Genomic DNA, 16803 nt, shown 5'->3' on the forward strand with positions numbered 1-16803 from the left:
TCTCTAGATTGCTTATTATATCTAATAAAATGTAAATGCTATGTAAATAATTGTTGGTGTGGCAAATTCAAGTTTTGCTTTTGGCAACTTCTGGAATTTCCTTTTTAGAAATTTTTTTATCCATTGTTGGTTGAATCAAAAGATGTAGAACCCAAGACTACAGAGAGCCAACTGTATTCTCTCAGTGTTCTCATAAAGATAGCTTTTTTATTTTTTTGCTCTGTGATAACCATAGTAATTTATTAGAAGGATAACACTAATACATTGAAACAGTAGATCCAACTACAGCTCACTCTGAAAATGATAAAGGTGATTGATATAATGTGGTTTAATTTGAGGATATTAATAAAACCACACTTGGCATTGTAGAAAACTCATTCTTTGTGTTTGGCCTGAGGAAAACCAAAGTGAGGATAAAATGATACAATAAGCATCATCCTTTTATCTAGTCCTATTATAGCTGGGCTTCCTTGGAAGCTCAGACAGTAAAGAATCTGCCTTTGATGCAGGAGACTGGGGTTAGATCCCTTGGTCAGAAAGATCCCCTGGGGAAGGGAATGGCTACCCACTCCAATATTCCTGTTGGAGTAACCCAATGGCCCAGCAGTCTAGTGGGCTGAAGTCCATGGAGTCGCAAAGAGTAGGATATGACTGAGCAACTGATGCACACATACATTATAGTCAGAGTGTGGTAGGGATATGGGTGGTAGGTCAGGGCTCCGGCCCTCAGGTGCCACTGCTGGAACAAGAGAGCTGCGACATAGGAAATTCTTCCTTTCTCAGCAACAGGAAAGGCTGTACATAATAGATTCTGGAAATTTTGCATACAAATTGAAGAAAGGGTTAGTTAATCCATAGTCTCTGAAAACTGTTCTCATGGTATATGGAAATTCACAAATAAGTTAGAAAGCAGCTTGGACTGAACCATGTAGCTTTTTTCCTTCCTTTTATTCTTTTCCCCCTTAGTTTTTTTTTTTTTTTATGTTTGTTTAAGAAATGTAATATTCCATATGGTGCTTAGCTTCAGACACTGAAGAATGTTTCCTCTAACTAGCTTAACACCTTTATATTCTCCCAGAATATAGCGAGGTCTGGTAGGTTTATGGATTATGTTTGCATTTCCTAGGAGAGGTAGAACACAGCTCTCATTGAGGAATCTACTCATCAAAATTTCTCTCCACAACAATGTAGTTTGTTTCTAAAATTTTTTTAAAATGTTTATCTCAAATATTAAGTATTTCTTTTGTTCCCTGTGAAATAAAAGAATTTCTCATTCCAATACTCTGAAAGTCTAAATTAGCAATATAACAGCTCAACTGCTTAAAGTGTAGTATGTGTTGAAATTGCTATGTTAAAATAGAGATCTAATGAAACCTTCATTAACTCAATCCCTGAAATGGCAAACCCTTTTCCAAAATAACAGTTTCTATAGATACCACATGCTTATGATCAAAACTGCTTTTCTGAATGTCTTTTTCTCCCCTACTTGATTGTATTTTACATCTTCTTTCTGGCTCTAAGTTACAATTAAACATAAGGAAAAATAGTGCAAGGCAAAATATACTCTACATCTGTTATACTGCTCAAATAAATACACAATCTGCACAAAACAGATTTTTCTAGTGGGCAAATTGAAAATGACTGCCATAATAGGTTCTAGATTTTTTTTTTCTTCATGCCCACCAGGTGCCAACCAAATGTTACTGAAGAAATTTTCTATGTGTTCTAGTTAGCTACAAAATAGCATAAATATTCTGTCAAAACCATTTAACTTAAGCTATTGTAATAACTGGTACCACAAAGATGGATTTTGGATAATGAGATTTTTAACCTCCCAATACAAATAAGTTTCCCTATGCATATTGCTTAGAAAACACACAAATAATTTGTGAAAGAAGTCTCTGCAACTGAAGGAAACTTTCTAAAAATCAGTGGAAAAGTTTGATTTGTCATTTCCCCTCGAAAAAAACTTTCAGAGATTTTTATTGTTATTTGCATGTTTCTCATATGCTATAATAATAAAAATAAAATCACTAATGGGGAATCCAGCAAATTCTATGCCATTTTCCATGAGACTAACTTTATGTTTAAATCTTAATATAAAACAATTTATTTTAGGTCATTTTTACCTAAACTGTGGAGAAAACTATGGCAAAGAACCAGTACCATGATCAGTCATACTAGAGCCTAAGACAGAGAATTCAGTAATACTAATTCTATTTTTATTTAAAATTTTGATATTTTCTGTATCATAAACTTTCAAATTAACTTTTTAAAATATTTAATTACATATGATTCCTCTGATTACTGAGCTTTTTATATTCCCTTAAACTTTTCACCTGAGGCACCTCATTTTCACTGTAGTCGTTGCTGTTCATTCACTCAGTTTGAGACCCCATAGAAGCATTCTAGGCCTCCATGCCCTTCACTGTCTCCTGGAGTTTGCTCAAACTCATGTTAATTGAATCGGTGATGCCGTCCAACCATCTCATCCTCTGTCATCCCCTTCTCCGCCCACCTTCAGTCTCCCCCTGAGTTGGGGTCTTTTCCAGAGCTGGTTCTTCACATCAGGTGACCAAAGTATTAGAGCTTCAGCTTCAGCATCAGTCCTTCTAGTGAATATTCAGTGTTGATTTTCTTTAGGATGGACTGGTTTGCTCTCCTTGCTGTCCAAGGGACTCTGAAGAGTCTTCTCCAGCATCACAATTAGAAAACATCAATTTTTCAGCACTCAGCCTTCTCTATGTTCCAGCTGTCACACCTTTACACAATTACTGGAAAAACCACAGCTTTGACTATGTGGACACTTGGTGAAGTGATGTCTCTGCTTTTTTAATATGCTGTCTAGGTTTGTCAAAGCTTTACTTCCAAGCAGCAAGCATCTTTTAATTCCATGGCTGCAGTCACCATCTGCAGTGATTTTGGAGCCCAAGAAAATAAAGTCTTATCACTGTGTCCATTGTTTCCCCATCTATTTGCCATGAAGTGATTGGACTGGATAACATGATCTCATTTTTTTGAATATTGAGTTTTAATCCAGTTTTTTCACTGTACTCTTTCACCTTCATCAACAGGCTCTTTAGTTCATCTTTGCTTTCTATCATTAGGGTGGCATTATCCTCATGTCTGAGGTCATTGATATTTCTCCCGACAGTCTTGATTCCAGCTTGTGTTTCAACCAGCCTGGCATTCCACATGATATATTCTGCATACAAATTAAATAATAAGATTGACGATATACAGCCTTGATGTACTCGTTTCCCAATTTTGAACCAATCCATTGTTCCATGTCCAGTTCTAACTGTTGCTTCTTGACCTGCATACCAGTTTCTCAAGAGACAGGTGAGATGGTCTGATATTCCTATTTCTTGAAGAATTTTCCACAGTTTGTTGTAATCCACACAGTCAAAGGTTTTAGTGTAGTCAATGAAGAATAGAAGTAAATGTTACTTCTAACTGTTATATCTGTGAAAAATATTATGAAATTTCACAACTCTGGTTCTGTTTGTCTTTGGCATTATGATAATGTTAGCCATCTTAGTCCAAAGATCGTTAAGTAATTAGACTTGTTTTGTCAGCAGAATTTATGTCATTTTAGTGATATTTTAAATAGTTTAATAAACTACTTTATAATTGATATGGAATGCAAAACTACAATTTTGATCAATATACATAAATTTAGGATATTTTTTACATGTACTTCAGTTATTTATTTTTTAAACTGTGACCCAAGGTACAGTTAAACTTGTTAGGATATCAGAAGTTCTTACAAAAATATTATTCATACTCAAATGATGTTTTGAAAAGCTGAAGAGGACTCATTCCCAGGGAAATTCACAATTCACATTTCTGTGTTAAATATTCTAAATTTATTTAAGCATGCACTTTTTAAAAGTTTGTTTAATTCAATTTTCCTGAGTCATTGACTCTGACATCTTTCAGTGCATTTTTAGTGTGTAAAACCTGCTAATATCTATCAGGTTGTACTGATTTGTATAAACACAAGTATATGTACTGATTTGCCAAAACACAAGTTAGGAAATAAAGTTTTGAAGAATATAAATATGCCTTTGTTATATTGCTGTATAATAGTAAAGAGAGTGACTTCTTAGCTTCACTATTATTAGAATGTAAATATATATGTGGTAATATTTGACATATACATAACTTTATTTTATAGCTTTGAAAACTAAAGATAGGGTGAAAAGAGATTATACATGAAAGTAAATACATTTTTATCCCTAAATGATGTATTAATTCAACAGAAAATGATCTTTTAAAAAGCACAAGTCGTGTATTCTACTTTTTAAATACAAATGCTTGATTGAGATATTTATAATGTCCAATATATCTTTTAATTTTCTTTTTAGAAAGGATTTTGCAATATATTCAAACATCTAGACATTCTAATATAAATTCTATATTTTATCAGATACTTTGACAAATCTTCCATGCCTTTCAAACCAGTTTAAACCTTTTCTTTTCTTGTCTTAGTCCATGTGAATACTCCTCAAAGAAGTGTTTTATGAGTTACCTGAGTTGTTCTTTAAATGTATCACATTGTAAAATGTTATCATCCTGAACTGTGAGTTTTCTTATGTTAATAGTTGGTTTTCTTCTTTAAACAAACCATAGTAGGTGGCACATTGATTTACAAATTAATTAAATAGCCAAATTATTAAAATGTTAAAGCTCTGTTCAATTAATATTCTTAATTAGGGAGTCATTCTATATCACCTTTCTTTTTAAAACTGCTTAATGAGAACTTATCAAGTTGTAGAAGGGAATAAAGTCAAGCATAGTTGAATGTGTCTGGACTTCAGTAGCAGACATATGTGGTTCATTCAAATTTCAAATTTCAATTCAAATTCAAATCTCAATTGTGGTTCATTTGAATTTAAAGCTCTTTTATTTATAAGTTGTAGGAAATTGAGGAGTTATCTTGATTTTACATAATTTTTTTAATTATTTTTTTTATTATTATTATTTTTTTTTGGTCATACATTGATATGAATCAGCCATAGATTTACACGTATTCCCCATCCCGATCCCCCCTCCCACCTCCCTCTCCACCCAATTCCTCTGGGTCTTCCCAGTGCACCAGGCCCGAGCACTTGTCTCATGCATCCCACCTGGGCTGGTGATCTGTTTCACCATAGATAGTATACATGCTGTTCTTTTGAAACATCCCACCCTCACCTTCTCCCACAGAGTTCAAAAGTCTGTTCTGAATTTCTGTGTCTCTTTTTCTGTTTTGCATATGGGGTTATCGTTACCATCTTTCTAAATTCCATATATATGTGTTAGTATGCTGTAATGTTCTTTATCTTTCTGGCTTACTTCACTCTGTATAAGGGGCTCCAGTTTCATCCATCTCATTAGGACTGGTTCAAATGAATTCTTTTTAACGGCTGAGTAATATTCCATGGTGTATATGTACCACAGCTTCCTTATCCATTCATCTGCTGATGGGCATCTAGGTTGCTTCCATGTTCTGGCTATTATAAACAGTGCTGCGATGAACATTGGGGTGCACGTGTCTCTTTCAGATCTGGTTTCCTCAGTGTGTATGCCCAGAAGTGGGATTGCTGGGTCATATGGCAGTTCTACTTCCAGTTTTTTAAGAAATCTCCACACTGTTTTCCATAGCGGCTGTACTAGTTTGCATTCCCACCAACAGTGTAAGAGGGTTCCCTTTTCTCCACACCCTCTCCAGCATTTATTGCTTGTAGACTTTTGGATAGCAGCCATCCTGACTGGCGTGTAATGGTACCTCATTGTGGTTTTGATTTGCATTTCTCTAATAATGAGTGATGTTGAGCATCTTTTCATGTGTTTGTTAGCCATCTGTATGTCTTCTTTGGAGAAATGTCTGTTTAGTTCTTTGGCCCATTTTTTGATTGGGTCATTTATTTTTCTGGAATTGAGCTGCAGGAGTTGCTTGTATATTTTTGAGATTAATCCTTTGTCTGTTGCTTCATTTGCTATTATTTTCTCCCAATCTGAGGGCTGTCTTTTCACCTTACTTATAGTTTCCTTTGTAGTGCAAAAGCTTTTAAGTTTCATTAGGTCCCATTTGTTTAGTTTTGCTTTTATTTCCAATATTCTGGGAGGTGGGTCATAGAGGATCTTGCTGTGAATTATGTCGGAGAGTGTTTTGCCTATGTTCTCCTCTAGGAGTTTTATAGTTTCTGGTTTTACATTTAGATCTTTAATCCATTTTGAGTTTATTTTTGTGTATGGTGTTAGAAAGTGTTCTAGTTTCATTCTTTTACAAGTGGTTGACCAGTTTTCCCAGCACCACTTGTTAAAGAGGTTGTCTTTTTTCCATTGTATATCCTTGCCTCCTTTGTCAAAGATAAGGTGTCCATAGGTTCGTGGATTTATCTCTGGGCTTTCTATTCTGTTCCATTGATCTATATTTCTGTCTTTGTGCCAGTACCATACTGTCTTGATGACTGTGGCTTTGTAGTAGAGTCTGAAGTCAGGCAGGTTGATTCCTCCAGTTCCATTCTTCTTTCTCAAGATTACTTTGGCTATTCGAGGTTTTTTGTATTTCCATACAAATTGTGAAATTCTTTGGTCTAGTTCTGTGAAAAATACCGTTGGTAACTTGATAGGGATTGCATTGAATCTATAGATTGCTTTGGGTAGAATAGCCATTTTGACAATATTGATTCTTCCATTCCATGAACACGGTATGTTTCTCCATCTGTTTGTGTCCTCTTTGATTTCTTTCATCAGTGTTTTATAGTTTTCTATGTATAGGTCTTTTGTTTCTTTAGGTAGATATACTCCTAAGTATTTTATTCTTTTTGTTGCAATGGTGAATGGTATTGTTTCTTTAATTTCTCTTTCTGTTTTTTCATTGTTAGTATATAGGAATGCAAGGGATTTCTCTGTGTTAATTTTATATCCTGCAACTCAATCTAAACATCTATTTTTCCAACTTTAAAGGTATGGCTCTTTCCTGTCTTCCATCTCAAACAGTAGATTTTGAAAGAAGTGATCCCTTTCTCCCTTCCTGTCCACTGACTTGCTGACTGTAGCTCTGACTTCTTCAGATGTGTGAGAGAAAGAGGGCAAAGTCAGGGGCAAAAAATGGCCTAACTGACGTACTGCTCTCATTTTGCATTGGTTTTCTCTAAGTTTGGTGGATTTTCTAAGCTGAATCTTTTTCTCATAGAAATATTTTCTACTTCTCCAGGATCCCATTGCTAAGAACATCCTCTCTAAATTGAATTGTTATGAGTAGAATTAATTTCATCCTTCAGTCCCTCCAAGTATGTTTCATTGAAAGGATTTAATGTGGAACCAAGTCTTTTCTCTTCACTGAGGCTTATATTCATCCATGGAATATATCTACATATTATGTTCTAGTATATGAAGTAGAAATCTGCCAATTCCCAGTTGCTTTAGTTTGCTAGGATTGCCATAACAAGATACCAAGAACTGAATAACTTGAAAAACAGAAATTTATTTCCTCACAGTAACAGAGGCTGAAAGTCCAAGATTCAGGTGTTGTCTCCTATCCAAGTACTAACCAGGCCTGCCTGTGCTTAGCTTTCAAGATCAGACCAGATCAGGTGTGTTCAGGGTGGTATGGCCATGAATGGTGCTGTCAGGATTTGTTTTGAGACCTCTCCTTCACTTGTAAATGCCACCTTTCTATGCCCTTACATACTCTTCCCTCTCTGTATCTGTGTCCTATCAAGGCTTTAAAGATACTATTTTAAATGAATTACCTTTTCCAGAAACCAACTTTGTCACAAAAGTCCAGTAGAGTCACTTCTGCTCCTGCTCTTCCGCAGTATTCAGTTCCGCTGCTGCTGTTTTGTAATGGTATCTCTTGCCAAACTCAGTCATCAAATATGCTTTGCCCTATTCTGCAATCCATGCCTTGTTTTCACTACTAGTGAAGTCTTACTGAGGACTCTGCTTGCCATGAAAAATTCAACGTACATGTGGACTATGAAACCCTCCATTGGGCTGTCTGGGTTCTAAAAAGAGCTGCTGGGAGCTTGGCCCCCAATTTTTAGCCACACTTTGTCACCTGGTTCTTGAAGGTATTCTGCTTGTGTCTAAAATCTCACCAAAATTCAATAAAAAAAATTTCCCACCATATTCTCACTCTTTTACTTCCTACCACAGAGACTGAACCTGCCCACTGGACTCTTGAAATAGATAAGATACCAGCAGCATCACTTTTTACCCTCTCTTCCTAAGTTCTCATTACTCCTTTTATTCCAGCTAAAATACTTATTTTTATTCATATTGGTACAGTTCCGTTGCTCAGTCACGTACAACTCTGCAACCCCATGGGCTGTAGCACGCCAGGCCTCCCTTGCATCACCAACTCCCAGAACTTACTCAAACTCATGTCCATTGATTCGGTGATGCCATCCAACCATCTAATCCTCTGTTGTCCCCTTCTCCTCCTGCCTTTGTACTATCCCAGCATCATGGTCTTTTCCAGTGAGTCAGTTCTTCGCATCACGTGGCCAAAGGATTGGAGTTTCAGCTTCAACATCAGTCCTTCCAAAGAAATTCAGGACTGGTTTCCTTTAGGGTGGACTGGTTGGATCTTCTTGCAGTCCAAGGGACTCTCAAGAGTCTTCTCCAACACCACAGCACGAAAGCATCAATTCTTCGGGGCTCAACTTTCTTTATAGTCCAACTCTCACATCCATACATAACTACTGGAAAAGCCATAGCTTTGACTAGATGGACCTTTGTTGTAATGTCTCTGCTTTTTAATATGCTGTCTAAGTTGATCATAACTTTTCTTTCAAGGATCAAGCGTCTTTTAATTTTATGGCTGCAGTCACCATCTGCAGCGGTTTTGGAGCCCAAAAAAATAGTCTGACACTGTTTCCAGTTTCCCCATGTATTTACCATGAAGTGATGGGATCAGATGCCATGATCTTAGTTTTCTGAATGTTGAGTTTTGAGGCAACTTTTTCACTCTCCTCTTTTACTTTCATCAAGAGGCTCTTTAGTTCTTCTTCACTTTCTGCTGTAAGGGTGGCGTCATCTACATATCTGTGGTTATTGATATTTCTCCTAGCAATCTTGATTCCAGCTTGTGCTTCATCCAGTTTGGCATTTCTCATGATGTACTCTGCATATAAGTTAAAGAAGCAGGGTGACAATATACAGCCCTGACTTATTCCTTTCCTAATTTGGAACCAGTCTGTTGTTCCATGTCCAGTTCTAACTGTTGCTTCTTGACCTGCACACATATATTTCAGGAGGCAGATCAGGTTGTCTAGTATTCCCATCTCTTGAAGAATTTTCTACAGTTTGCTGTGATCCACACAGTCAAAGGCTTTGGCATAGTCAATAACACAGAAGTAGATGTTTTGATGGAACTCTTGCTTTTTCGATGATCCAGTGGATGTTGGCAATTTGATCTCTGGTTCCTCTGCCTTTTCTAAAACCAGCTTGAACATCTGGAAGTTCACGGTTCAATTACTGTTGAAGCCAAGCTTGGAGAATTTTGAGTATTACTTTGCGAACGTGTGAGATGAGTGCAATTCTGTGGTAGTTTGAGCATTGTTTGGCACTGCCTTTCTTTGGGATTGGAATGAAAACTAACCTTTTCCAGTCCTGTGGCCATTGCTGTGTTTTCCAAATTTGCTGTCATATTGAGTGCAGCATTTTCACAGCATCATCTTTTAGGATTTGAAATAGCTCAACTGGAATTCCATCACCTCCACTAGCTTTGTTCCTAGTGATGCTACCTAAGGCCCGCTTGACTTCACCTTCCAGGATGTCTGGCTCTAGGTGAGTGATCACACCATCTTGATTATCTGGGTCATGAAGATCTATTTTGTATAAGTCTTCTGTGTATTCTTGTCACCTCTTCTTAATATCTTCTGATTCTGTTAGGTCCATTCCATTTTTGTCCTTTATTTTGCCCATCTTAGCATGAAAAGTTCTGTTGGTATCTCAAGTTTTCTTGAAGAGATCTCTAGTCTTTCCCATTCTATTGTTTCCTCTTTTTCTTTGCATTGATCACTGAGGAAGGCTTTCTTATCTCTCCTGGCTATTCTTTGGAACTCTGCATTCACATGGGTATTTCTTTCCTTTTCTCTTTTGCCTTTTGCTTCTGCTCCTCTTCTTTTCCTAGCTATTTGTAAGGCCTCCTCAGCCAACCATTTTGCCTTTTAGCATTTCTTGGGAATGGTCTTATTCACTGCCTCCTGCACAATGTCATAAACCTCTGTCAATAGTTCTTTAGGCACTCCATCTATCAGATCTAATCCCTTGAATCTATTTGTCACTTCACTGTATAATCATAAGGGATTTGATTTAGGTCATAGGTGAATGGTCTTGTGGTTTCCCCTACTTTAATTTAAGTCTGAATTTGGCTATAGGAGTTCATGATCTGAGCCACAGTCAGCTCCCGGTCTTGTTTTTGCTGACTATATAGAGCTTCTCTATCTTTGCCTGTGAAGAATATATATATCAGTCTGATTTTGGTATTGACCATCTGGTGATGTCTTTGTTTTTGTTTTTGTTTTTTTTCTTGGTGATGTCTTTGTGTAGAGTCTTCTCTTGTGTTGTTGGAAGAGGGTGTTTGCTATGACCAGTGCATTGTGTTGGCAAAACTCTATTAGCCTTTGCCCTGCTTCATTCTACTCCAAGGCCAAATTTGACTGTTATTCCAGGTGTTTCTTGATTTCCTACTTTTGCATTCCAGTCCCCTATAAAGAAAAGGACATCTTTTTTGGGTGTGAGTTCTAGAAGTTTTTGTAGGTCTTCACAGAACCGTTCAACTTTAACTTCTTCAGCATTACTGGTCGAGTCACAGACTTGGATCACAAGTCTTGCCATCACACCTGGGGAACTCAGCCTGCTTCCTCTAATTTCCTGGCTTTTCATCTTTTTCCAATCACATATTTCCTTTCCTTCCTGGAAAATTTCTCACCTAGCTAATAAGAAAATGTTAACCTGCACAGTTTAGTGAGTCTTTTATTTATCTATGAATCCTTTAATAATGTAAAATAAAGCATTTAAAATATCAGATCAGATTTTCAGATTTTTTTTTCTGTATTGTGAAAGCTTCACGTTCAAAACCCTGAATACAGTTTCTCAGAAACTAGTGCAAATGGAAAACAGTCCACACAATTCTTTCTTGCATTGGTTCCTGAATATTCACAGCAAGTTATCCTTCAGGGATAGTAGCACAGTCATGAATTTTGACAGATCTGCCACTTCTGAAAAACTTGAGATTTGAAATAAAAGGCCACTATGAACCATTGTTTCACTCTGAGAGAATCCCCTTGGTAAGTTCAGTTCTCTATAGGATTTGAAGCAGTATTTCAGAAGCCTATTTAATGTATGTTAAAATGAGTCATCTTCACTCCCACTATTCAAGCTTAACTCTCAAAGGAATTTTTATACATGAAAATTCATTTCTCCAGGCAATTTTCTAGTAATTTACAAATTAAGTTATTGGCAAAGTTCAATAATAAAAGTAAATCAGTGGTTTCCAAAAGTCATTTATAATTCCATTATCACATAAATTGTTAAAATATTTTATCTGGAGTCATATGTTTCATGCAATTTTATTTTCTAATATTTTGTAAATATTATGTTATAAACATTGGTCATGTTGTAAAAAGTTGCAAGGCATATGCATACTTTTTAGTATTCCATTATATATAATTGCATATATTTTTGTATATATAATTGTATATATTTTATACATATATAATTGTAATTATATGACATGTACTAGAAAGTGCTAAATGATTCTCTAATGTTGGATATTTAAAAGGCTTTCAGTTCTTAATTATATTTTGGATTATTTTATGATTAGTTTCTTGAAGGATTATTCCTGGATGTCAAGGTCTGAACATTTTTTAAACTCTTGATATTTATTGCTAAATTTCATTCCAAAGTCATTATTTATGCTCTCACCAAGAATTTGAAGACAGATATTTTCCCATCTCTGACCTGTTTCTTAATCCTAAATGGAATTACCTTTTGGAGAGTTTACATAGTAAATGTCCAGTGTAGAGGAAGCATATCCATTCGATTAGATAGATTTCATAACACTTGTATCATAAGACTTTGAAAAAGTATTATCTTCTATATTCTATTTATAAGATTATTTCTATGCCATTTACTTTTTGAACTATTAAATTTTTGATCTAGTTTATATTTTGGTCTCAAATATGTACCATTTACTCTGACTCTTGTAATTTTCTAAACCAATATAAATGAATAATATTTTAGTTATCTTGACAAAACAATTAACTTCGTGGGGAATATTAAGTTTTAGCTTAGATATATCTATAGTTTTAAGCAAAAAGAAAACTTTGAAAGTATTTCATTTCATTTGAAACATTCTAAAATGTCAGTTTTAAGATTTGTGAGAGTCCTTAAAACATAGCAATATAAAGGCAAAATCAGACTTTCACTGCTCTTTCTACTTTCATTTCCATTATATTTTCACTTCTAAAGGTTGACATATACAAAAAAAAAATTATAGCATTTTACCTTTATAACCTTAAGACATTCATTCAAACTAGTCAGCAAAACAATTTTCAATTTCTGACCTTCTGGTTGGTCTTCTGATATCCAAGACATCCAAGCATATTGCAAGATGTTAGAGCAAACTGCTTCCTAAAAATGTGATACATGATGCCTGGCTTTATTCACCCTAATGGCAAGTAAAGGTCCCAGATACCACTTTCCTTATAAAGGAAGGAGTAATAGGAAAATTGGCAAGCTGTGTTTCTCACAGCAGAATCATTCCCACAGTCATATATTTACTTCTGTTTCTTAATCAGATTGATCCTCTGGCATATTAAGTCCAAGATAGGACTCACTTAATGAGCAAAAGTTGTTTCTTTTCTCATGTGTGAGAAGAACAAATTGTAGTAGAATGTGAGTTGCCATTGCCTGGGACAGAAATACTTAGTCTTAAAAAGTCCTTGTTTAACTTCCTTGTCCAATATTTAGTGGCACACAGTGAAGTCAAAGCCAGAAATTCAATGAGCCAGCTGGCAATGCAGAAAACAGTTTGGCCTTGAACTTGACCCTTTGTGAGAATGAAATGAGAAAAGCCTGAAAGTTTCTTTTAAAACAGAAAAATGTTATAGACAAATGGAAGATTATTAAGAGTTGGGTGAAATCAATTGGGGACAAAGAAATCTATTTTCCTTGCATCCTCAGGGCAGTGCTGGGAGTACAGTTGAGCTAGACAGCATGGACTCTCATAGACTTTAAGATAATTTCTGGACAGAAACAAGCCGTATGTTTTCTTTTTTTCTTCTTCCTTTTTTATTCCTTTTGAAGGCATACAAGACACATAAAATGAGAGGTAAGCTCCAGAACAGCAGCTATGTAGAGCCAAACAAAGTAAAAAAACATGGGTCACAAATAGGTTTACTTTATGTGTTTTAAGCAGAAGTTAACTTTTTAGAAGTTAGAAGTAGATGTAGAGATGGTTTTATGTGGGAATCTACTGCATGTGTGTTATTCCTTAATGTCTCTAGGACATAAGGAAGGAGAAAAATATTCTTTTAAATTAGTAAATGTGAAATTTGAAACCAATTTGTTTTTTTTTAAAATGAAAGTCCCCTAATACTCTTTAACAGATAACCCTTGAGATTTTTCCTCATCCCTCCCAACTGTCTTAAAGCAGAAACACAGAGTGTAGGAAGAAGTGAGCTGACTGTCTGGGTAAGCAGAATATGCATCTGCCACTGACCTTAAAATGATGTTTTTACTTATTTAAAGATATTTCTTCTTTCTACCTCTCTTGAGCCCATGTAGCCAAGTCCCACTCCATCTGTTTTGTCATGACATCTCAAAGGATCAGTGCTTTTAGGTTTGTACAGTATTTCCCCTGGTAAGTTTCAGTTTCTTGGTAGCTATTCATATCCTTTACACATATCCTATTAACTCTTGACTCTTAGCTGTTCTTGGTTTGTGCTATAGTAAGTACTGAAGCAGCTCAGAGAAGCTGGTTTAGTTTATAGTCATTGTAAACATGATACTTTGGGCTTACCGTTCTACTAAACTTTCACACTCTGGTGACAGAGAGCAACAAAGCAAAATTCAAAATCTGGAACAAGGACATGCCCCCTCTGGGGATTCCTCATGGAGGCTTTTGGCAAAAGCCAAAGTTCTCACATGCTTGACACCTGTGCAGTTAGTTAACTGGCCAACGAGGACTCTGTAATCCAGCCTGGCTCCTGGGCACAGGATTAATGCAGTTCTCTTCTGGACTCTTTCATCCATGGCTCATGGCCATGGTATCTATTACCAAATCATTTATCTAGCTCACTGATTATATGACTTTCCTAGGGCTGCTGTAATAAATTGCCACACACTTGGAGGCTTAAAAAACAGGAATTTATTGTCCTATAGTTTGGAAGCCAGGAATCCAAAATCAAGGTTTTAGCAGAGCTACACTCCCTCTGAAGTCTCTCGGGGCAAATTCTTCCCTTCTTCTTCCAGTTTCTGGTGATTCCATGCATTCCTTGGCTTTATCATTATAATCTCTGTCCACATCCACATGTAACCTGCTCTCTGTCTCTTCCTCTGCTTATAAAGTCACTTAGCAATGGATTTGGGGACCACTCTAATCCAAGTTGATTGTATCTCAGCATCCTTAACTTAATTTCATCTTCAAAGACCCTTAATGCTGCTCTGGGGTTCAGATGAGGATGTTAGAGTTCAAAAACTGGAGAATGATGGATAGTATGCTTACATCTTTCATAATTTAACTCAAAACTAGGGTTTCTCGGGCGGTACTTTTTTACTTTGAAAAAGCTTTTTGTCTTAGTCAGGATTATGCGCTGAAATTATGTTCTTTCTGGGTGGATTTCAAGAAAACCACATATTATGGGTTACTTATCAGAGTGAGAAAAGTGACATTCCTATTATCATATCACTCAGTCAGTTTTTCCAGCTAGCTCTATGACTGATCCTGAGAAAGATAAAGGAGGGGCCTTTTTACTCTCTCTCTACAGCTGCTTATAGATGGTCTAATTTTAATATTCTACTCTTCACTATATAATTGTTATTAAATTAGAACAAACATTGTATAGGAAATTAATACAAGAAGAATAATTTAGTTTATGCTTAGTCTACACACATAAAGTATACAGGGATACTGAGTTCTGAAATTATCTAGAACAGTGAAGTAAAGAACATTTGAACATCAGTTATCTAATATGTTATAGTGTTATAGACTGAATTGTTTCCCCAAAAATGCATATTTTGAAGCCCTAACCTCCAGTATTACTGTATTTGGAAATAGGGACTTTGAGAGGTATTTGAGACTAAATGAGATCATGAGGAAGCAGAGGGACTACTCAGATCTATCCTTATAAGAAAAGAGACACCAGATCTCTGTTTCTCTCTGTTTCTACATGAGTTCAGAGGAAAGGACACATGAGGACACAGCAAGAAGGTAACTGCCTACAGGTCAGGAAGGGAACTCTCCTCTCAAACTGAATTTCCCTGCACCTTTAACATGGACTTCTAAGCTCCAAAATGTGGGAAAATAAATGTCTATTTAAACCATCCAGTCTTTAGTACCTTGTTATGGTAGCCCAGGCAGATGAATCCACGTAGCAAAGTGTGATTGGTCTGTATTACCTTAGATAATTACCCTGCTTTGCAGTTCACTGTCCACGTCTAGTTGGTCATGTCAATGTCAAGGTCTGATGGAAATTATTTCATCTGTGATTTTGCTGAGACATAGTCAAGCATTTCATTTTGCAGAGTGTGGGAAATGATTTTGAGTTTAATCCAGTTCTTAAAAGACAAAAGTTGGCATCACAAAAACTCCCATCATCTCTGGCGCTAATTAGTCTCCTCCCTGACAGCTATCTAAAGTAGGTATCACTAGGACTGAATATTAAATCCAGATTCAAGAACCTGCTCTTTTCCCCAGAGCTTATCTATCTTTCCTATGGTTAGGATATTGTTTCTTAGAAGCCATAGGAAACTTAGTCACCCTGGTTTTCTGGCCTTTTACAGTGTTTTATTCTTCTGTGATTATGACATATTCTACCACAGGATAGTCAATAAAGCAGAAATAGATGTTTTTCTGGAACTCTCTTGCTTTCTCGATGATCCAGCGGATGTTGGCAATTTGATCTCTGGTTCTTCTGCCTTTTCTAAAACCAGCTTGAACATCTGGAAGTTCACGGTTCACGTATTGCTGAAGCCTTGCTTGGAGAATTTTGAGCATTACTTTACTAGCGTGTGAGATGAGTGCAATTATGTGGTAGTTTGAGCATTCTTTGGGATTGGAATGAAAACTGACCTTTTCCAGTAATGTGGCCACTGCTGAGTTTTCCAAATTTGCTGGCATATTGAGTGCAGCACTTTCATAGTATCATCTTTCAGGATTTGAAATAGCTCAACTGGAATTCCATCAACTCCACTAGCTTTGTTCGTAGTGATGTGTGGATCACAAAAAACTGTGGAAAATTCTGGAAGAGATGGGCATACGAGACCACCTGACCTGCCTCTTGAGAAACCTATATGCAGGTCAGGATTCAACAGTTAGAACTGGACATGGAATAACAGACTGGTTCCAAATCAGGAAAGAAGAATGTCAAGGCTGTATATTGTCACCCTGCTTATTTAACTTATATGCAGAGTACATCATGAGAAACGCTGGGCTGGAAGAAGTACAAGCTGGAATCAAGATTGCCGGGAGAAATATCAATAACCTCAACATGCAGATGACACCACCCTCATGGCAGAAAGTGAAGAGGAACTAAAAGGCCTCTTGATGAAAGTGAAAGAGGAGAGTGAAAAAGTTGG

This window comes from Dama dama, chromosome 33 (genome assembly GCF_033118175.1).
Source record: "Dama dama isolate Ldn47 chromosome 33, ASM3311817v1, whole genome shotgun sequence".
In the NCBI taxonomy this organism is placed as follows: domain Eukaryota; kingdom Metazoa; phylum Chordata; class Mammalia; order Artiodactyla; family Cervidae; genus Dama; species Dama dama.